The sequence below is a fragment of the Salmo trutta genome, unplaced genomic scaffold (assembly GCF_901001165.1).
Source record: "Salmo trutta unplaced genomic scaffold, fSalTru1.1, whole genome shotgun sequence".
Taxonomy (NCBI): domain Eukaryota; kingdom Metazoa; phylum Chordata; class Actinopteri; order Salmoniformes; family Salmonidae; genus Salmo; species Salmo trutta.
The window spans coordinates 10,001-32,647 of NW_021822913.1; the positions used below are offsets into that span (position 1 = coordinate 10,001).

General features: G+C 44.3%; 1 pseudogene; it reads right to left on the bottom strand.

Annotated features, from left to right (window-relative positions):
- The window catches only part of LOC115187172 (macrophage mannose receptor 1-like), a 66,212-nt pseudogene that overhangs the window by 9,319 nt on the left and 34,246 nt on the right, over window positions 1-22,647 (bottom strand).

Below are 22,647 nucleotides of genomic sequence, written 5' to 3' on the forward strand. Positions count from 1 at the left end.
CTATCAGTGTGAGTTAGCAGTATTACATTATTGGTATGTCTGGGGGCCCCACCTAGTGGACCTTGTTTGAGAAAACTGGAAGAAGGTGGAATAGAACTGTCATATACTGTAACAACATGTTACTAAACCTTTATAGGTAACAAACATGTTACTAAACCTTTATAGGTAACAAACATGTTACTAAACCTTTATAGGTAAAAACATGTTACTAAACCTTTGTAGGTAACAAACATGTTACTAAACCTTTATAGATAACAAACATGTTACTAAACCTTTATAGGTAACAAACATGTCATTTAACTTTTATAGGTTGACTCTTTGGATCCTAGAATAAGACCCGTCGAAGATTTTTGGGGTTGGAATCGTTGCTAATCAATAAAGGTGTGTGTTGGAATATCTGTGTGTTGACCTTTTTAGTGACAGGGGACAGTATTTGGAAATTCGGATGAATGACGTGCCCAAATTAAACTGCCTACTACACGGGCTCAGAACGTAGGATATGCATATTAGTAGTATATTTGGATAGAAAACACTCTGAAGTTTCTAAAACTGTTTGAATGATGTCTGTGTGTATAACAGAACTCATATGGCAGGCAAAAACCTGAGAAAAAATCCAACCAGGAAGTGGTTTGTAGTTTTAAGACTGGACCTATTCAGTATATAGTGACTTAGGGTTCATTTTGCACTTCCTAAGGCTTCCACTAGATGTCAACAGTCTTTAGAAAGTTGTTTGAGGCTTCTATGGTGAACAGAGAGCGAACAAAGGAAGTTGGAAGTTGTTGACTCAGGAAAGGATATGGCTTCAATTGCGCGCTTTCACGTGAGAGGTAGCTGTGTCCCTTTACATTTTTGAAGACATTTGAATCATCCGGTTGGAGTATTATTGAACTTTTATGTTAAAAAGGCCCTAAAGATTGATGCTATACATCGTTTGACATGTTTCTACGAACATATAACTTTTTTTGACTTTGTCGTGAAATCTTCGGTGCTCTTCCTACATTTGGAGTAGCTAACTGAACGAGCTAACAAAGAGGACATAAATGATGGACTTTATCGAACAAAACAACATTTATTGTGGACCTGGGATGCCTAGGAGTGCATTCTGATGAAGATCATCAAAGGTAAATTAATATTATAATGCTATTTATGATTTTAGATGACTCCAAAATGGCGGGTATCTGTATTGCCTGCTGTTGTTTTCTGAGCGCTGTACTCAGATTATTGCAAAGTGTGCTTTCCCCGTGAAGCTTTTTTGAAATCTGTCACAGCGGTTGCATTAACTTCTCTAGGGCCGGCGGGACGAAATCGTCCCACCTACGTAACAGCCAGTGGAATCCTGTGGCGCGTTATTCAAATACCTTAGAAATGCTATTACTTCAATTTCTCAAACATATGACTATTTTACACCATTTTAAAGACAAAACTCTCGTTAATCTAACCACACTGTCCAATTTCAAAAAGGCTTTACAACGAAAGCAAAACATTAGATTATGTCAGCAGAGTACCCAGCCAGAAATAATCAGACACCCATTTTTCAAGCAAGCATATAATGTCACATAAACCCAAACCACAGCTAAATGCAGCACTAACCTTTGATGATCTTCATCAGATGACACACCTAGGACATTATGTTATACAATACATGCATGTTTTGTTCAATCAAGTTCATATTTATATCAAAAACCAGCTTTTTACATTAGCATGTGACGTTCAGAACTAGCATACCCCCCGCAAACTTCCGGTGAATTTACTAAATTACTCACGATAAACGTTCACAAAAAGCATAACAATTATTTTAAGAATTATAGATACAGAACCCTCTATGCACTCGATATGTCCGATTTTAAAATAGCTTTTCGGTGAAAGCACATTTCGCAATATTCTAAGTAGATAGCCCGGCATCACAGGGCTAGCTATTTAGACACCCACCAAGTTTAGCACTCACCAAAGTCAGATTTACTATAAGAAAAATGTTATTACCTTTGTTCTTTGTCAGAATGCACTCCCAGGACTTCTACTTCAATAACAAATGTTGGTTTGGTCCCAAATAATCCATTGTTATATCCAAATAGTGGCGTTTTGTTCGTGCGTTCAAGACACTATCCGAAAGGGTAAAGAAGGGTGACGAGCATGGCGCTTTTTGTGACCAAAAAATTCTAAATATTCCCATTACCGTACTTCGAAGCATGCCAACCGCTGGTTAAAATCCATTTTTATGCCATTTTTCTCGTAAAAAAGCGAAAATATTCCGACCGGGAATCTGCATTTAGGTAAACAGACGAAAGAAAATAAAGCATGGGGTCGACTCGGGCACGCGCCTAAGCCCAATGTCCTCTGATCGGCCACTTGCCAAACGCCCTAATGTGTTTCAGCCTGGCGCTGCCTCGATATCATTCAGCTTTTTCCCGGGCTCTGAGAGCCTATGGGAGCCGTAGGAAGTGTCACGTTACAGCAAAGATCCTCAGTCTTCAATAAAAAGAGCCAAGATGAACAACAACTTGTCAGACAGGCCACTTCCTGTTCAGAATCCTCTCAGGTTTTTGCCTGCCATAGGAGTTATGTTATACTCACAGACACCATTCAACAGTTTTAGAAACTTTAGGGTGTTTTCTATCCAAAGCCAATAATTATATGCATATTCTAGTTACTGGGCAGGAGTAGTAACCAGATTAAATCGGGTACGTTTTTTTATCCGGCCGTGTCAATACTGCCCCCTACCTCCAACAGGTTAAGGAGATGTTTATCTATAATTCTTTGAATAACAGTTTAATATTTTATCAACGTTTATGATGAGTATTTCTATAAATTGATGTGCTCATTCACCGGACGTTTTCAGAGGAAAAGCATTTCTGAACATTACGGGCCAATGTAAAATGGGGTTTTTGGAAACAAATATGAACTTTATCGAGCAAAACATACATGTATTGTGTAACATGAAGTCCTATGAGTGCCATCTGATGAAGATCATCAAAGGATAGTGCTTAATTTTAGCTGTATTTCTGGTTTTTGTGACGTCTGTCCTTGCTTGGAAAATGGCTGTGTGGCTTTTATTTTTTAGGCACTGTCCTAACATAATCTAATGTTTTGCTTTCGCTGTAAAGCCTTTTTGAAATCGGACAATGTGGTTCGATTAAGGAGAAGTGTATCTTTAAAATGGTGTAAAATAGTAGTATGTTTGAGAAATTTTAATTATGAGATTTTTGCTGTTTTGAATTTGCCGCCCTGCTATTTCACTGGCTGTGTCCCACAGGTGGGACGGTAGCGTCCCACATAGCCCAGAGAGGCTACGTGAGGTTGTTTGAAGAACTTACACATGATGCATAGACTGGAGGTCCGTAGAGCTGTGTATGCTGAGTAGGTCTCCTCCAATCACCCTGCAGAAGTCCCGAGCCTCAAACCAGGTCTTCTCATCTGCGCGAGGCACTGTAAAGAACTGGACCAGACAGACAACCTATTCAGTACACTACTTTAGACCAGAGCCATATGGGGTAGTGCACTACTTTAGAACAGAGCCCTATGGGTAGTGCACTACTTTAGACCAGAGCCCTATGGGGTAGTGCACTACTTTAGACCAGAGCCCTATGGGGTAGTGCACTACTTTAGACCAGAGCCCTATGGGTAGTGCACTACTTTAGACCAGAGCCCTATGGGGTAGTGCACTACTTTAGACCAGAGCCCCATGGGCACAACACAGGGAAAAGACTGTCATTTAGGACACATCCTGTCTCTGGATCCTGATCTGTTACTGTGAGGAAGAGATCCTTATACTACAGATGGCTCTGGATCCTGATCTGTTACAGTTAGGAAGAGATCCTTATACTACAGACTGTCTCTGGATCCTGATCTGTTACAGTTAGGAAGTGATCCTTATACTACAGACTGTCTCTGGATCATGATCTGTTACAGTGAGGAAGAGATCCTTATTCTACAGACTGTCTCTGGATCCTGATCTGTTACAGTGAGGAAGAGATCCTTATTCTACAGACTGTCTCTGGATCCTGATCTGTTACAGTTAGGAAGAGATCCTTAAGTGACGACAAACCAGGTCATTATCCTAAATGACTTAGTACCTCTGTAGATCAGTTGGTAGGACATGGTGCTTGCAAGATCAGGATAGTGGGTTTGATTCCCGAGACCAGCCATACTGTAAAATGTACGCATGCATGACTGTGGATAAAAGCGTCTCCTGAATGGCAGATATTATTATTATGTTGTTATATTGTAGAACCTGGCTGTATAGATGTCAAATGAGGAGAACAACATTAAAATGTCTTCGGGATCGGTGTACCTTCCACGGGACAGTTGAGCTAACGTAGGCTAATGCGATTAGCATGAGGTTTTGAGTAACAAGAACATTTCCCAGGATATAGACATATCTGATATTGGCAGAAAGCTTAAATTCTTGTTAATCTAACTGTACTGTCCAATTTACATTAGCTATTACAGTGAAAGAATACCATGCTATTGTTTGAGGAGAGTGCACAATTTTGAACATGAAAAGTTATTAATAAACAAATTAGGCACATTTGGGCAGTCTTGAATTTTGAACAGAAATGCTATGGTTCTTTGGATCAGTCTAAAACTTTACAATACACTGATGCCATCTAGTGTACAAAATCTAAATTGCACCTGGGCTGGAATAATAAATTATGGCCTTTCTCTTGCATTTCAAAGATGATGGTACAAAAAAATACAAAAGAACTGGTTAGGTTTTTCTTTGTATTATCTTTTACCAGATTTAATGTGTTATATTCTCCTTCATTAATTTCACATTTCCATAAACTTCAAAGTGTTTCCTTTGAAATGGTACCAATAATATGCATATCCTTGCTTCAGGGCCTGAGCTACAGGCTGTTAGCCTTGGGTATGTCATTGTAGGAGAAAATAAAATAAGGGTCTAATCTTTAAGAGGTTTTAACTCCTCCAGAGTTTGTTACTACAGTCATAATACATATTAGTTTCATTCTAAGTTATGTCTACCTTAAAGCAGAAGTCCCGAGACCCCACAGGATACCAGCCCTCATGGCACCTGGGAGGGACAGGTGTGATTGGTTCTGGTGTTGGCCCCGCTCCTTCTGCCAGGTGTTTACAGATATACTTCTCCTGATTGGTGCAGCTCAGCACATCCCATAATCCAGCTAGAGTCCCTGTTGTCATGGCCACACAACCCTGTCTACTGCCTGAGGTCAAAGTTGATGCAAAGAGAGAACACAAATACAGAGCAACATTCAGGTTCACAGCTAAGAGCACCGATATAATATTATATAATATTCAGTTATATAGAACAGTAGTATGAGACTCCTACTATAGAACTGTAGTGAGACTCCTACTATAGAACTGTAGTCAGACTCCTACTATAGAACTGTAGTGAGACTCCTACTATAGAACTGTAGTGAGACTCCTACTATAGAACTGTAGTCAGACTCCTACTATAGAACTGTAGTGAGACTCCTACTATAGAACTGTAGTCAGGCTCCTACTATAGAACTGTAGTCAGACTCCTACTATAGAACTGTAGTGAGACTACTACTATAGAACTGTAGTCAGGCTCCTACTATAGAACTGTAGTGAGACTCCTACTATAGAACAGTAGTATGAGACTCCTACTATAGAACTGTAGTCAGACTCCTACTATAGAACTGTAGTCAGACTCCTACTATAGAACTGTAGTGAGACTCCTACTATAGAACTGTAGTCAGGCTCCTACTATAGAACTGTAGTGAGACTCCTACTATAGAACAGTAGTATGAGACTCCTACTATAGAACTGTAGTGAGACTTCTACTATAGAACTGTATTGAGACTCCTACTATAGAACTGTAGTCAGACTCCTACTATAGAACTGTAGTATGAGACTTCTACTATAGAACTGTAGTGAGACTCCTACTATAGAACAGTAGTATGAGACTTCTACTATAGAACTGTAGTGAGACTCCTACTATAGAACTGTAGTCAGGCTCCTACTATAGAACAGTAGTATGAGACTCCTACTATAGAACTGTAGTCAGGCTCCTACTATAGAACTGTAGTCAGACTCCTACTATAGAACTGAAGTCAGACTCCTACTATAGAACTGTAGTGAGACTCCTACTATAGAACTGTAGTGAGACTCCTACTATAGAACTGTAGTGAGACTCCTACTATAGAACTGTAGTGAGACTCCTACTATAGAACTGTAGTCAGGCTCCTACTATAGAACTGTAGTGAGACTCCTACTATAGAACTGTAGTCAGACTCCTACTATAGAACTGTAGTCAGACTCCTACTATAGAACTGTAGTGAGACTCCTACTATAGAACTGTAGTGAGACTCCTACTATAGAACTGTAGTGAGACTCCTACTGTAGAACTGTAGTCAGACTCCTACTATAGAACTGTAGTCAGACTCCTTACTATAGAACTGTAGTCAGGCTCCTACTATAGAACTGTAGTCAGACTCCTACTATAGAACAGTAGTATGAGACTCCTACTATAGAACTGTAGTGACACTCCTACTATAGAACTGTAGTCAGACTCCTACTATAGAACTGTAGTCAGACTCCTACTATAGAACTGTAGTCAGGCTCCTACTATAGAACTGTAGTGAGACTCCTACTATAGAACTGTAGTGAGACTCCTACTATAGAACTGTAGTCAGACTCCTACTATAGAACTGTAGTCAGACTCCTACTATAGAACTGTAGTCAGACTCCTACTATAGAACTGTAGTGAGACTCCTACTATAGAACTGTAGTGAGACTCCTACTATAGAACTGTAGTGAGACTCCTACTATAGAACTGTAGTCAGACTCCTACTATAGAACTGTAGTCAGACTCCAACTATAGAACTGTAGTCAGGCTCCTACTCCTTCATAGACAGTCTTGTGTCTAAACATCACCATTCACCTTCTCCCCAAAGAATTACAAAAGGTTTGATATTATATAAATATGCTATATTATCGTTATATAATATTGTAATGAAACAGACAGGGAGAGTGAGCTTATCCGCAGTGGTCGGTGAACCCTCAACTCTCTGGCCCTGCACTCCATCGACTCCCCCAAGAAAGCATGAGGAGTTGATGAACATGCTTCTAAACACATGGTCACTACAATATATAGTATTATTATATATCTCTATAGTTGTCCTTTACCTGGCATCTGTGTGTTCCAGTGGGTGAATCTGACCCTGTTGCTGTTCGTCCAGGTGAAGTCGTCGATGTGGTTCTGGTTGGAGAGTCCGATCCAGAAGTGTTGCTCTGGCCTGGACCCAACCAGGCTGATCAGGAAAGCATTATCCACCCTGGACACATTATTATTAAAACATTATCATTATAACATTATCCACCCTGGACACGTTATTATTAAAACATTATCATTATAACATGATCCACCCTGGACACAGTCACATTATCATGTAACATAGTGGATTATTATCATGGCACATTATCATGGATCATTATCCACCCTGGACACGTTATTATTAAAACATTATCATTATAACATTATCCACCCTGGACAAGTTATTATTAAAACATTATCATTTTAACATTATCCACCCTAGACACGTTATTATTAAAACATTATCATTATAACATTATCCACCTTGGGCACATTATTAAGAGACATTATCATTATAACATTATCCACCCTGGACACGTTATCGTGGAACATTATCATGTCACGTGATCATGGATCATTATCATGGATCATTATAATGGATCATTATCATGGATCATTATCGTGGATCATTATCATGGATCATTATCATGTCATGTGATCATTGATCATTATTATGGATCATTATCAGGGATCATTATCCACCCTGGACACATTATCATTATGACATTATTGAAACATTATGGTTAAAGGTATATTTTACTCAAAAACTATGTTTTAGCAGTTTGTCCTTTAGTCCACTGTGCCCCAAAATGGTGTCAGCAGCCGAGGGTTCAAGATGGAGGACTTTCAGTATAGAGCAAAAACTGTGATTACATAACAGTGGACCCAATAAGAAAAAACTATGCATTTGTTTTTGGGTAGAAAATTATTTTAAACATTATAATGGATCTTTGTCCACCCGGAACTCATGATCATTAGACAATGTATTATCTAGACAAATTAATCTAGTCCACATTACTGATATAGAGAAGTACATCTCTCTCTCTTACCTGCTAGAAACATCTGCCAGATATGACTGTGAGCTCTTGCATGTCTCTTTGGCCTCATCAAAGGTCTTGATTTCTGGGCCCACAAAGTAGCAGTAGGAGCCGTGCCTGGTCCAATGCTTCAGAGAGACAAAGCAGGGTCAGAAACAGCTGTTAGACTGTTGAGCTGGTCTAGGTGTAAGGCTGGTTATGTATCACATCAACACCATTATCCCAGAAATCCTAGACCCACTCCAATTTGCATACCGACCCAACAGATCCACAGATGACGCAATCTCTATTGCACTCTACACTGCCCTTTCCCACCTGGACAAAAGGAACACCTATGTGAGAATGTTATTAATTGACTACAGCTCAGCGTTCAACACCATAGTGCCCTCAAAGCTCATCACTAAGCTAAGGACCCTGGGACTAAACACCTCCCTCTGCAACTGGATCCTGGACTTCCTGACGGGCCGCCCGCAGGTGGTAAGGGTAGGTAACAACACATCTGCCACGCTGATCCTCAACACGGGGGCCCCTCAGGGGTGCATGCTCAATCCCCTCCTGTCCTCCCTGTTCACTCATGACTGCAAGGGCAAGTACGACTCCAACATCCTCATTAAGTTTGCCGACGACACAACAGTGGTAGGCCTGATCACCGACAACGATGAAACAGCCTATAGGGAGGAGGTCAGATACCTGGCAGTGTGGTGCCAGGACAACAACCTCTCCTTCAATGTGATCAAGACAAAGGAGATGATCGTGGACTACAGGAAAAGGAGCGAGCACCACTCCCCCATTATCATCGACGGGGCTGTAGTGGAGCACGTTGAGAGCTTCAAGTTCCTTGGTGTCCATATTACCAACAAACTATCACGGTCCAAGCACACCAAGACAGTCGTGAAGAGGGAATGACAATGCCTATTCCCCCTCAGGAGACTGAGAAAATTTGGCATGGATCCTCAGATCCTCAAAAAGTCCTACAGATGCACCATCGAGAGCATTCTGACTGGTTGCGTCACCGCCTGGTATGGCAGCTGCTCGGCCTCCGACCGCAAGGCACTACAGAGGGTAGTGCGTACGGCCCAGTACATCACTGAGGCCAAGCTTCCTGCCATCCAGGACCTCTATACCAGGCGGTGTCAGAGGAAGGCCCTAAAAATTGCCAAAGACTCCAGCCACCCTAGTCATAGACTGTTCTCTCTGTTAACCAAATGCTACCTAGACTATTTGCATTGACCTACCCCCCACCGCCCCGGTTTTCCCCATTTTTACGCTGCTGCTTCTCTCTGTTTATTATCTATTGTATAGTCCCTTTACCTCTACCTACTGTACATGTACATATTCCCTCAATTACCTCGACTAACCTGTACCCCCACACATTTACTCTGTACCAGTACCCCCTGTATATAGTCTCATTACTGTATATAGTCGCAGTATTTTCACGGCCGGATAAAAAACGTATCCAATTTAAACTGGTTACTACTCTTGCCCAGAAACGAGGATATGCATATTATTAGTAGATTTGGATAGAAAACACTCTAAAGTTTCTAAAACGGTTTGAATGGTGTCTGTGAGTATAACAGAACTCATATGGCAGGCAAAAACCTGAGAAGATTCCATGCAGGAAGTGGCCTGTCTGACAATTTGTAGTCCTTCTGTTGCATCTCTATCGAAATTACAGCATCTGTGCTGTTACGTGACACTTTCTAAGGCTTCCATTGGCTCTCTAAAGCATTCAAAAAGCGGAATGACGCGTCTCCTGTCTCTGGGCAAAGTACAGCAGCAGAGTTTGTAAGTGGTCTGCCTGGGGACAGTGAGACTGGAGATGCGCATTCACAAGACCTCACAATTTTTTTCTTTCACTCTTTGAATGAATACAACATTGTCCGGTTGGAATATTATCGCTATTTTACGAGAAAAATAGCATAAAAATAGATTTTAAACAGCGTTTGACATGCTTCTAAGTATGGTAAAGGAATATTTTGAAATTGTTGGTAACGAAATGTGCTCGCGCGTTACCCTTCGGATAGTGACCTGAACGCACGAACAAAACTGAGGTATTTGGACATAACTATGGATTATTTGGAACCAAAACAACATTTGTTGTTGAAGTAGAAGTCCTGGGAGTGCATTCTGACGAAGAACAGCAAAGGTAATCCAATTTTTCTAATAGAAATTCTAAGTTTAGGTTGCCCCAAACTTGGTGGGTGTCAAATTAGCTAGCCGTGATGGCCGAGCTATGTACTCAGAATATTGCAAAATGTGCTTTCGCCGAAAAGCTATTTTAAAATCTGACACAGCGTTTGCATAAAGGAGTTCTGTATCTATAATTCTTAAAATAATTCTTATGTATTTTGTCAACGTTTATCATGAGTAATTTAGTAAATTCACCGGAAGTTTTCGGTGGGTATGCTAGTTCTGAACATCATATGCTAATGTAAAAAACTAGTTTTTGATATAAATATGAACTTGATTGAACAAAGCATGCATGTATTGTATAACATAATGTCCTAGGAGTGTCATCTGATGAAGATCATCAAAGGTTAGTGCTGCATTTAGCTGTGGTTTGGGTTTTTGTGACATATATGCTTGCTTTGAAAATGGCTGTGTGATTATTTGTGTCTATGTACTCTCCCACCTAGCCCAGAGAGGTTAACTGGTGCCTCCGCACCTTGACTCTGTACCAGTACCCCCTGTATATAGCCTCATTAACTTTATTTTATTGTTGCTCATAAATTATTATTATTATTTTTTCATTTTCGTTTAAAAAAATGTATTTGTATTTATTTATTTATTTTTATATTGTTTACTTCAGTTTATTTAGTAAATACTTATTTTTTCTTAAAACTGCATTGTTGGTTAATCATTTCATTGTCTACACCTGTTGTATTCGGTGCACGTGACAAATAACATTTGATTTGATTAGATTTTTGATGTAAATGTTGATTATCTATCTACCTGCCCAGGGACTACAGTTGACAACTAGCTAGCTGACTAAATCTGGCACATTTACAGAATGTTTTTTTCTACTTTATTCAGACACTTGGAAACAGAGGTGGAGAAGTGGGAGTGACATCAGGAAGGCTTGAATCGAGGCTTGAACCTCAGTCTCCGGTGCGGGGAGCCATGTATGTGGCTATTCCGGAGAACATCAGCGCTATAGAGCATGACCTCTGCTCCCCCTGGCTGAACTCTGCTCCCCCTGGCTGAACTCTGCTCCCCCTGGCTGAACTCTGCTCCCCCTGGCTGTCCACTCACCGGTTTGCAGCCTGGGTAAGTGTCCACCTGGTCCCCTGAGGGTTTGGAGGTAGATTTCTTCATACAGATGAAACCATGCTGGTTCTCACACACCTGGGTAGCCCACCTGCCCTGCTGCAAGACAGACACATTCACACAGGACACCGTCAAGGAGGGAGAGGTTGGTGTGGTTGTGAATGGGTGGTTTGGGTTAGGGTTAGGGGGTGTTAGGGCCAGGGTTAGGGAGTGTTAGGGCCAGGGTTAGGGGGTGTTAGGGGTAGGGAGTGTTAGGGCCAGTGTTAGGGAGAGTTAGGGCCAGGGATAGGGGGTGTTAGGGTTAGGGGGTGTTATGGTTAGGGGGTGTTAGGGTTAGGGGGTGTTAGGGTTAGGGGGTGTTAGGGTTAGGGGGTGTTAGGGCCAGGGTTAGGGGGTGTTAGGGTTAGGGAGTGTTAGGGCCAGGGTTAGGGAGTGTTAGGGCCAGGGATAGGGGGTGTTAGGGTTAGGGGGTGTTAGGGTTAGGGAGTGTTAGGGCCAGGATTAGGGAGTGTTAGGGCCAGAGTTAGGGGGTGTTAGGGTTAGGGGGTGTTATGGTTAGGGGGTGTTAGGGCCAGGGTTAGGGAGTGTTAGGGTTAGGGGGTGTTATGGTTAGGGGGTGTTAGGGCCAGGGTTAGGGGGTGTTAGGGCCAGGGGATGGCAGGGTTAGGGAGTGTTAGGGTTAGGGAGTGTTAGGGTTAGGGAGTGTTAGGGTTAGGGGTGTTAGGGTTAGGGTGTGTTAGGGTTAAGGGGTGTTAGGGTTAGGGGGTGTTAGGGTTAGGGTCAGGATTAGGGGGTGGCAGGTAGCTTTGTGGTTAGAGCGTTGGGCCAGTAGGTTAGGTTGCTACATTTGACATTTTAGTCATTTAGTCTGTCTGGGCTAGGGGGCAGTATTTTCACGGCCGGATAAAAAACGTACCTGATTTAAACTGGTTACTACTCTTGCCCAGAAACGAGAATATGCATATTATTAGTAGAATGGGATAGAAAACACTCAAGTTTCTAAAACTGTTTGAATGGTGTCTGTGAGTATAACAGAACTCATATGGCAGGCAAAAACCTGAGAAAATTCCAAGTAGGAAGTGGCCTGTCTGAGAATTTGTAGTTCTTCTTTTGATTCTCTATCGAAACTACAGTATCTGTGGGGTTACGTAGCACTTTCTAAGGCTTCCATTGGCTCTCTAAAAACTACAGAAAGCGGATTGAGGCGTCTCCTGTCTCTGGGCAGAGTATAGTAGCTCAGTTTCTCAGTGGTCTGCCTGGTGACAAAGAGATAGGATATGCGCATTCACCAGACCACGCTGTTTTTTATTTTCCTCTTTGAATGAATACACTATTGTCCGGTTGGAATATTATCGCTATTTTACGAGAAAATACCATAAAAATTGATTTTAAACAGAGTTTGACATGCTTCTAAGTAAGGTAATGGAACATTTTGATTTTTTTTGTCTCGAAATGCGCTCGCGCGTTACCCTTTGGATAGTGACCTGAACGCACGAACAAAACGGAGGTATTTGGACATAACTATGGATTATTTGGAACAAAAACAACATTTCTTGTGGAAGTAGCAGTCCTGGGAGTGCATTCTGACAAAGATCAGGAAAGATAATACAATTTTTTGAATACTAATTCTGAGTTTAGTGTGCCCCGAACTTGGCGGGTGTCTGAATAGCTCACCATGATGGCTGAGCTATGTACTCAGAATATTGCAAAATGTGCTTTCGCCAAAAAGCTATTTTATAATCTGACATAGCGATTGCATAAAGGAGTTATGTATCTATAATTCTTAAAATAATCTTTATGTATTTTGTCAACGTTTATGATGAGTAATTTAGTAAATTCACCGGAAGTTTTCGGTGGGAAAACATTTTCTGAACATCACACGCCAATTTAAAAAGCTGTTTTTTGATATAAATATGAACTTGATGGAACAAAGCATGCATGTATTGTATAACATAATGTCCTAGGAGTGTCATCTGATGAAGATCATCAAAGGTTAGTGATGCATTTAGCTGTGTTTTGGGTTTTTGTGACATATATACTTGCTTGGAAAATGGCTGTGATTATTTTTGGCTATGTACTCTCCTAACATAATCTAATGTTTTGCTTTCACTGTAAAGTATTTTTGAAATCGGACAATGTGGTTAGATTAACGAGAGTCTTATCTTTAAAATTGTGTAAAATAGTCGTATGTTTGAAAAATTTTAATTATTGCATTTTTGAGGTTTTGTATTTCGCGCCACGCTGTTCCACTGGCTGTCTATGGGCTAGGTGGGACGGACACGTCCCACCTAGCCCATAGAGGTTAGCAGACGCTCTTATCCAGAGCGACTTACAGCAGTGAATGCGTACATTTCATTTAAAAAATGTTTTTACGTACTGGTCCCCCGTGGGAATCTAACCCACAACCCTGGCGTTGCAAACACCGTGCTCTACCAACTGAGCCACACGGGACCTGCTAGGTTGAATCCCCGAGCTGACAAGGTAAAAATCTTTCGTTCTGCCCCTGGTAGGCCGTCATTGTAAATAAGAATTTGTTCTTAACTGACTTGCCTAGTTAAATAAAGGTTAAACAAAATAAAAATAGGTGTTGTTAGGGTTAGGGGCAAGGTTAGGGGGTGTAAGGGTTAGGGTTAGGGGCAAGGTTAGGGGGTGTAAGGGTTAGGGGCAAGGTTAGGGGGTGTCAGGGTTAGGGGCAAGGTTAGGGGGTGTAAGGGTTAGGGGTAAGGTTTAGGGGGTGTTAGGGTTAGGGGCAAGGTTAGGGGGTGTAAGGGTTAGGTTAGAAGCTAGCTAGCTAACGAAGAATAACAAAGAATATCTAGTTAACAGAAGAAAAGAAAGAGAAAATCAGGACAGAAGAAAAAGGATATCAAAGTGAAACAGTTCTCTAAAGACACAAGAGACAATAATACAAGAAACAACACTTCAGTAGCTTGTCAACTATGTGTCTGTCTATCCCTGTTCTCTCCCCTCTGCACAGGCCATACAAACGCTTCACACCGCGTGGCCGCTGCCACTCTAACCTGGTGGTCCCAGCGCGCACGACCCACGTGGAGTTCCAGGTCTCCGGCAGCCTCTGGAACTGCCGGTCTGCGGCCAACAAGGCTGAGTTCATCTCAGCCTATGCTACCCTCCAGTCCCTAGACTTCCTGGCGCTGACGGAAACATGGATTACCACAGATAACACTGCTACTCCTACTGCTCTCTCCTCGTCTGCCCACGTATTCTCGCATACCCCTAGAGCATCGAGCCAGCGGGGTGGTGGCACTGGAATCCTCATCTCTCCCAAGTGGACATTCTCTCTTTCTCCCCTGACCCATCTGTCTATCTCCTCATTTGAATTCCATGCTGTCACAGTTACCAGCCCTTTCAAGCTTAACATCCTTATCATTTATCGCCCTCCAGGTTCCCTTGGAGAGTTCATCAATGAGCTTGACGCCTTGACAAGTTCCTTTCCTGAGGATGGCTCACCTCTCACAGTTCTGGGTGACTTTAACCTCCCCACGTCTACCTTTGACTCATTCCTCTCTGCCTCCTTCTTTCCACTCCTCTCCTCTTTTGACCTCACCCTCTCACCTTCCCCCCTACTCACAAGGCAGGCAATACGCTTGACCTCATCTTTACTAGATGCTGTTCTTCCACTAATCTCATTGCAACTCCCCTCCAAATCTCCGACCACTACCTTGTATCCTTTTCCCTCTCGCTCTCATCCAACACTTCTCACTCTGCCCCTACTCGGATGGTATTGCGCCGTCCCAACCTTCGCTCTCTCTCTCCCGCTACTCTCTCCTCTTCCATCCTATCATCTCTTCCCTCTGCTCAAACCTTCTCCAACCTATCTCCTGATTCTGCCTCCTCAACCCTCCTCTCCTCCCTTTCTGCATCCTTTGATTTTCTCTGTCCCCTATCCTCCAGGCCGGCTCGGTCCTCCCCTCCTGCTCCGTGGCTCGACGACTCACTGCGAGCTCACAGAACAGGGCTCCGGGCAGCCGAGCGGAAATGGAGGAAAACTCGCCTCCCTGCGGACCTGGCATCCTTTCACTCCCTCCTCTCTACATTCTCCTCTTCTGTCTCTGCTGCTAAAGCCACTTTCTACCACTCTAAATTCCAAGCATCTGCCTCTAACCCTAGGAAGCTCTTTGCTACCTTCTCCTCCCTCCTGAATCCTCCTCCCCCTCCCCCCCTCCTCCCTCTCTGCGGATGACTTCGTCAACCATTTTGAAAAGAAGGTTGACGATATCCGATCCTCGTTTGCTAAGTCAAACGACACCGCTGGTCCTGCTCACACTGCCCTACCCTGTGCTTTGACCTCTTTCTCCCCTCTCTCTCCAGATGAAATTTCGCGTCTTGTGACGGCCGGCCGCAAAACAACCTGCCCACTTGACCCTATCCCCTCCTCTCTTCTCCAGACCATTTCCGGAGACCTTCTCCCCTACCTCACCTCGCTCATCAACTCATCCTTGACCGCTGGCTACGTCCCTTCCGTCTTCAAGAGAGCGAGAGTTGCACCCCTTCTGAAAAAACCTACACTCGATCCCTCCCATGTCAACAACTACAGACCAGTATCCCTTCTTTCTTTTCTCTCCAAAACTCTTGAACGTGCCGTCCTTGGCCAGCTCTCCTGCTATCTCTCTCAGAATGACCTTCTTGATCCTAATCAGTCAGGTTTCAAGACTGGGCATTCAACTGAGACTGCTCTTCTCTGTGTCACGGAGGCTCTCCGCACTGCTAAAGCTAACTCTCTCTCCTCTGCTCTCATCCTTCTAGACCTATCTGCTGCCTATGATACTGTGAACCATCAGATCCTCCTCTCCACCCTCTCCGAGTTGGGCATCTCCGGCGCGGCCCACGCTTGGATTGCGTCCTACCTGACAGGTCGCTCCTACCAGGTGGCGTGGCGAGAATCTGTCTCCGCACCACGCTATCACCACTGGTGTCCCCCAGGGCTCTGTTCTAGGCCCTCTCCTATTCTCGCTATACACCAAGTCACTTGGCTCTGTCATATCCTCACATGGTCTCTCCTATCATTGCTATGCAGACGACACACAATTAATCTTCTCCTTTCCCCCTTCTGATAACCAGGCGGCGAATCGCATCTCTGCATGTCTGGCAGACATATCAGTGTGGATGACGGATCACCACCTCAAGCTGAACCTCGGCAAGACGGAGCTGCTCTTCCTCCCGGGGAAGGACTGCCCGTTCCATGATCTCGCCATCACGGTTGACAACTCCCTTGTGTCCTCCTCCCAGAGTGCTAAGAACCTTGGCGTGATCCTGGACAACACCCTGTCGTTCTCCACTAACATCAAGGCGGTGACCTGTAGGTTCATGCTCTACAACATTCGCAGAGTACGACCCTGCCTCACACAGGAAGCGACGCAGGTCCTAATCCAGGCACTTGTCATCTCCCGTCTGGATTACTGCAACTCGCTGTTGGCTGGGCTCCCTGCCTGTGCCATTAAACCCCTACAACTCATCCAGAACGCCGCAGCCCGTATGGTGTTCAACCTTCCCAAGTTCTCTCACGTCACCCCTCTCCTCCGCTCTCTCCACTGGCTTCCAGTTGAAGCTACGCATCCGCTACAAGACCATGGTGCTTGCCTACGGAGCTGTGAGGGGAACGGCACCTCCATACCTTCAGGCTCTGATCAGGCCCTACACCCAAACAAGGGCACTGCATTCATCCACCTCTGGCCTGCTGGCCCCCCTACCTCTGAGGAAGCACGGTTCCCGCTCAGCCCAGTCCAAACTGTTCGCTGCTCTGGCACCCCAATGGTGGAACAAGCTCCCTCACGACGCCAGGACAGCGGAATCAATCACCACCTTCCGGAGACACCTGAAACCCCACCTCTTTAAGGAATACCTGGGATAGGATAAAGTAATCCTTCTAACCCCCCCCCTTAAAAGATTTAGATGCACTATTGTAAAGTGGTTGTTCCACTGGATATCATAAGGTGAATGCACCAATTTGTAAGTCGCTCTGGATAAGAGTGTCTGCTAAATGACTTAAATGTAATGTAATGTAAATGGTTAGGGTTAGGGGCAAGGTTAGGGGTGTAAGGGTTAGGGGCAAGGTTAGGGGGTGTTAGGGTTAGGGGCAGTGTGGAGGGGGGATGATGGTACCATACCTCTCCCCTGACCAGGACACATTTGCCCCCCATTGGCATGGCTTCCTCCCACCTGGTGAAGGTGACAGCGGATTGGTCGCTCCAGTCAAACAGTAGTGACGTCTTGACATCGTTCATCCCGATCCACAGCTCGTCAGCGGCCGCTGGGACAGAGGAAGAGAGGTGGGAGAGATGGAGTTAGCCTTTTCACTGACTGTCTAACGTGTGAGCGTATCTGTGTTTCACTGACCATATCCCAGCTGTGACATCACAAAGCTGTGCTGCTCAATGTTGTGGATGCTGGCCAGGTCGCCTCCGTCCTTCCGACATTCCGTCTGAGCCTCTGTCCAGGTCTTCTTAGTACGCTGGAGGAGGAAGCACCTGGCAGCGTAGGGAATCCACGGACTGGAGCAGAAACCTGTCTCTTCTGTTGATCACCAACACAGGGAAACACATTGTAGAAATACAAGAAATACACCGCCCATAATAAACAAAATAATACAAAAATGAACTGGACTAAAAAAGGACTGAAAGTTATTAAAACAAACTGTACAAGATTGAAATGGACTAGACTGGATTAAAATGGACTAAATATTATTAAAACAAACTGTACAAGATTGAAATGGACTAGACTAGACTGGAATAAAATGGACTGAACATAATTAAAACAAACTGTACAAGATTGAAATGGACGAGACTGGATTAAAATGAGCAGAGTAGAACGAACCGTTGGATCTGGGTGAACAGGGGTTATAGGGACATCTTTCTGACAGACCTACCTGGGTGGACAGGGGTAATAGGGAGGTCTTTCTGACAGACCTACCTGGGTGAAGGGGGCTTTTAGGGAGATCTTTCTGACAGACCTACCTGGGTGAACGGGGCTTTTAGGGAGATCTTTCTGACAGACCTACCTGGGTGAACAGGGGGTGAAGGTGGGTCTTTCTGACAGATGTAGCCATGTTTCTTGGAGCACAAGGAGCTCTGCCAGTAGGACTGCTGAGCTGGGTCAACCAGTCCACACATCTGACCAGGATCAGAGAGAGGGTGACCTACAGACAAACAACAACAACAGCTATGTCACTACATCTGGAGACTAACAGCTATGTCACTACATCTGGAGACTAACAGCTATGTCACTACATCTGAAGACTAACAGCTATGTCACAACATCTGAAGACTAACAGTTATGTCATTACTTCTGAAGACTAACAGCTATGTCACTACATCTGAAGACTAACAGCTATGTCACTACATCTGAAGACTAACAGCTATGTCACTACATCTGAAGACTAACAGCTATGTCACTGCATCTGAAGACTAAAAGCTATGTCACTCCATCTGAAGACAAACAGCAACAGAAATAGTAACATTAACAAATGTTTAATGTTCTCACCAGAGTCCCATCTAAAATCCCAAAGGGTTCACCTGGTCCCCTATATAGAGTAACTGACCCTGGTCCTTTTCCCCTATATAGAGTAACTGACCCTGGTCCTTATCCCCTATATAGAGTAACTGACCCTGGTCCCCTATATAGAGTAACTGACCCTGGTCCTTATCCCCTATATAGAGTAACTGACCCTGGTCCCCTATATAGAGTAACTGACCCTGGTCCCCTATATAGAGTAACTGACCCTGGTCCCCTATATAGAGTAACTGACCCTGGTCCCCTATATAGTGTAACTGACCCTGGTCCCCTATATATTGTAACTGACCCTGGTCCTTTTCCCCTATATAGAGTAACTGACCCTGGTCCCCTATATAGAGTAACTGACCCTGGTCCTTTTCCCCTATATAGAGTAACTGACCCTGGTCCCCTATATAGAGTAACTGACCCTGGTCCCCTATATAGAGTAACTGACCCTGGTCCTTTTTCCCCTATATAGAGTAACTGACCCTGGTCCCCTATATAGAGTAACTGACCCTGGTCCTTTTCCCCTCTATAGTGTAACTGACCCTGGTACTTTTCCCCTTTATAGTGTAACTGACCCTGGTCCCCTATATAGAGTAACTGACCCTGGTCCCCTATATAGTGTAACTGACCCTGGTCCCCTATATAGAGTAACTGACCCTGGTCCCCTATATAGAGTACCTGACCCTGGTCCCCTATATAGAGTAACTGACCCTGGTCCCCTATATAGAGTAACTGACCCTGGTCCCCTATATAGTGTAACTGACCCTGGTCCCCTATATAGAGTAACTGACCCAGGTCCCCTATATAGTGTAACTGACCCTGGTCCTTTTCCCCTATACAGTGTAACTGACCCTGGTCCCCTATATAGAGTAACTGACCCTGGTCCCCTATATAGAGTAACTGACCCTGGTCCCCTATATAGAGTAACTGACCCTGGTCCCCTATATAGAGTAACTGACCCGGGTCCCCTATATAGTGTAACTGACCCCGGTCCACTATATAGAGTAACTGACCCCGGTCCCCTATATAGAGTAACTGACCCTGGTCCCCTATATAGTGTAACTGACCCTGGTCCCCTATATAGAGTAACTTACCCTGGTCCCCTATATAGAGTAACTGACCCGGGTCCCCTATATAGTGTAACTGACCCTGGTCCCCTATATAGAGTAACTGACCCTGGTCCCCTATATAGAGTAACTGACCCTGGTCCCCTATATAGAGTAACTGACCCTGGTCCCCTATATAGAGTAACTGACCCTGGTCCCCTATATAGAGTAACTGACCCTGGTCCCCTATATAGAGTAACTGACCCTGGTCCCCTATATAGAGTAACTGACCCTGGTCCCCTATATAGAGTAACTGACCCTGGTCCCCTATAGAGTAACTGACCCTGGTCCCCTATATAGTGTATCTGACCCTGGTCCCCTATATAGTGTAACTGACCCTGGTCCCCTATATAGAGTAACTGACCCTGGTCCCCTATATAGAGTAACTGACCCTGGTCCCCTATATAGAGTAACTGACCCTGGTCCCCTATATAGTGTAACTGACCCTGGTCCCCTATATAGAGTAACTGAACCTGGTACTCTATATAGAGTAACTGACCCTGGTCCCCTATATAGTGTAACTGACCCTGGTCCCCTATATAGAGTAACTGACCCTGGTCCCCTATATAGTGTAACTGACCCTGGTCCTTTTCCCCTATATAGAGTAACTGACCCTGGTCCCCTATATAGTGTAACTGACCCTGGTCCCCTATATAGTGTAACTGACCCTGGTCCCCTATATAGAGTAACTGACCCTGGTCCCCTATATAGAGTAACTGACCCTGGTCCCCTATATAGTGTAACTGACCCTGGTCCCCTATATAGTGTAACTGACCCTGGTCCCCTATATAGAGTAACTGACCCTGGTCCCCTATAGAGAGTAACTGACCCTGGTCCCCTATATAGAGTAACTGACCTTGGTCCCCTATATAGTGTAACTGACCCTGGTCCCCTATATAGAGTAACTGACCCTGGTCCTCTCTATAGAGTAACTTACCCTGTTCCCCTATATAGTGTAACTGACCCTGGTCCCCTATATAGAGTAACTGACCCTGGTCCCCTATATAGTGTAACTGACCCTGGTCCCCTATATAGAGTAACTGACCCTGGTCCCCTATATAGAGTAACTGACCCTGGTCCCCTATATAGTGTAACTGACCCTGGTCCCCTATATAGAGTAACTGACCCTGGTCCCCTATATAGAGTAACTGACCCTGGTCCCCTATATAGAGTAACTGACCCTGGTCCCCTATATAGTGTAACTGACCCTGGTCCCCTATATAGTGTAACTGACCCTGGTCCCCTATATAGAGTAACTGACCCTGGTCCCCTATATAGTGTAACTGACCCTGGTCCCCTATATAGAGTAACTGACCCTGGTCCCCTATATAGAGTAACTGACCCTGGTCCCCTATATAGAGTAACTGACCCTGGTCCCCTATATAGAGTAACTGACCCTGGTCCCCTATATAGAGTAACTGACCCTGGTCCCCTATATAGTGTAACTGACCCTGGTCCCCTATATAGTGTAACTGACCCTGGTCCCCTATATAGAGTAACTGACCCTGGTCCCCTATATATTGTAACTGACCCTGGTCCCCTATATAGAGTAACTGACCCTGGTCCCCTATATAGAGTAACTGACCCTGGTCCCCTATATAGAGTAACTGACCCTGGTCCCCTATATAGAGTAACTGACCCTGGTCCCCTATATAGAGTAACTGACCCTGGTCCCCTATATAGAGTAACTGACCCTGGTCCCCTATATAGAGTAACTGACCCTGGTCCCCTATATAGAGTAACTGACCCTGGTCCCCTATATAGTGTAACTGACCCTGGTCCCCTATATAGCGTAACTGACCCTGGTCCCCTATATAGTGTAATTGACCCAGGTCCTCTATATAGAGTAACTGGCCCTGGTCCCCTATATAGAGTAACTGACCCTGGTCCCCTATATAGAGTAACTGACCCTGGTCCCCTATACAGAGTAACTGACCCTGGTCCCCTATATAGAGTAACTGACCCTGCTCCCCTATATAGAGTAACTGACCCTGCTCCCCTATATAGAGTAACTGACCCTGGTCCCCTATATAGTGTAACTGACCCTGGTCCCCTATATAGTGTAACTGACCCTGGTCCCCTATATAGTGTAACTGACCCTGGTCCCCTATATAGAGTAACTGACCCCTGTCCCCTATATAGAGTAACTGACCCCTGTCCCCTATATAGAGTAACTGACCCTGGTCCCCTATATAGAGTAACTGACCCTGGTCCCCTATATAGAGTAACTGACCCTGGTCCCCTATATAGAGTAACTGACCCTGGTCCCCTATATAGAGTAACTGACCCTGGTCCCCTATATAGAGTATCTGACCCTGGTCCCCTATATAGAGTAACTGACCCTGGTCCCCTATATAGTGTAACTGACCCTGGTCCCCTATATAGTGTAACTGACCCTGGTCCCCTATATAGAGTAACTGACCCTGGTCCCCTATATAGAGTAACTGACCCTGGTCCCCTATATAGAGTAACTGACCCTGGTCCCCTATATAGTGTAACTGACCCTGGTCCCCTATATAGTGTAACTGACCCTGGTCCCCTATATAGAGTAACTGAACCTGGTCTACTATATAGAGTAACTGACCCTGGTCCCCTATATAGTGTAACTGACCCTGGTCCCCTATAT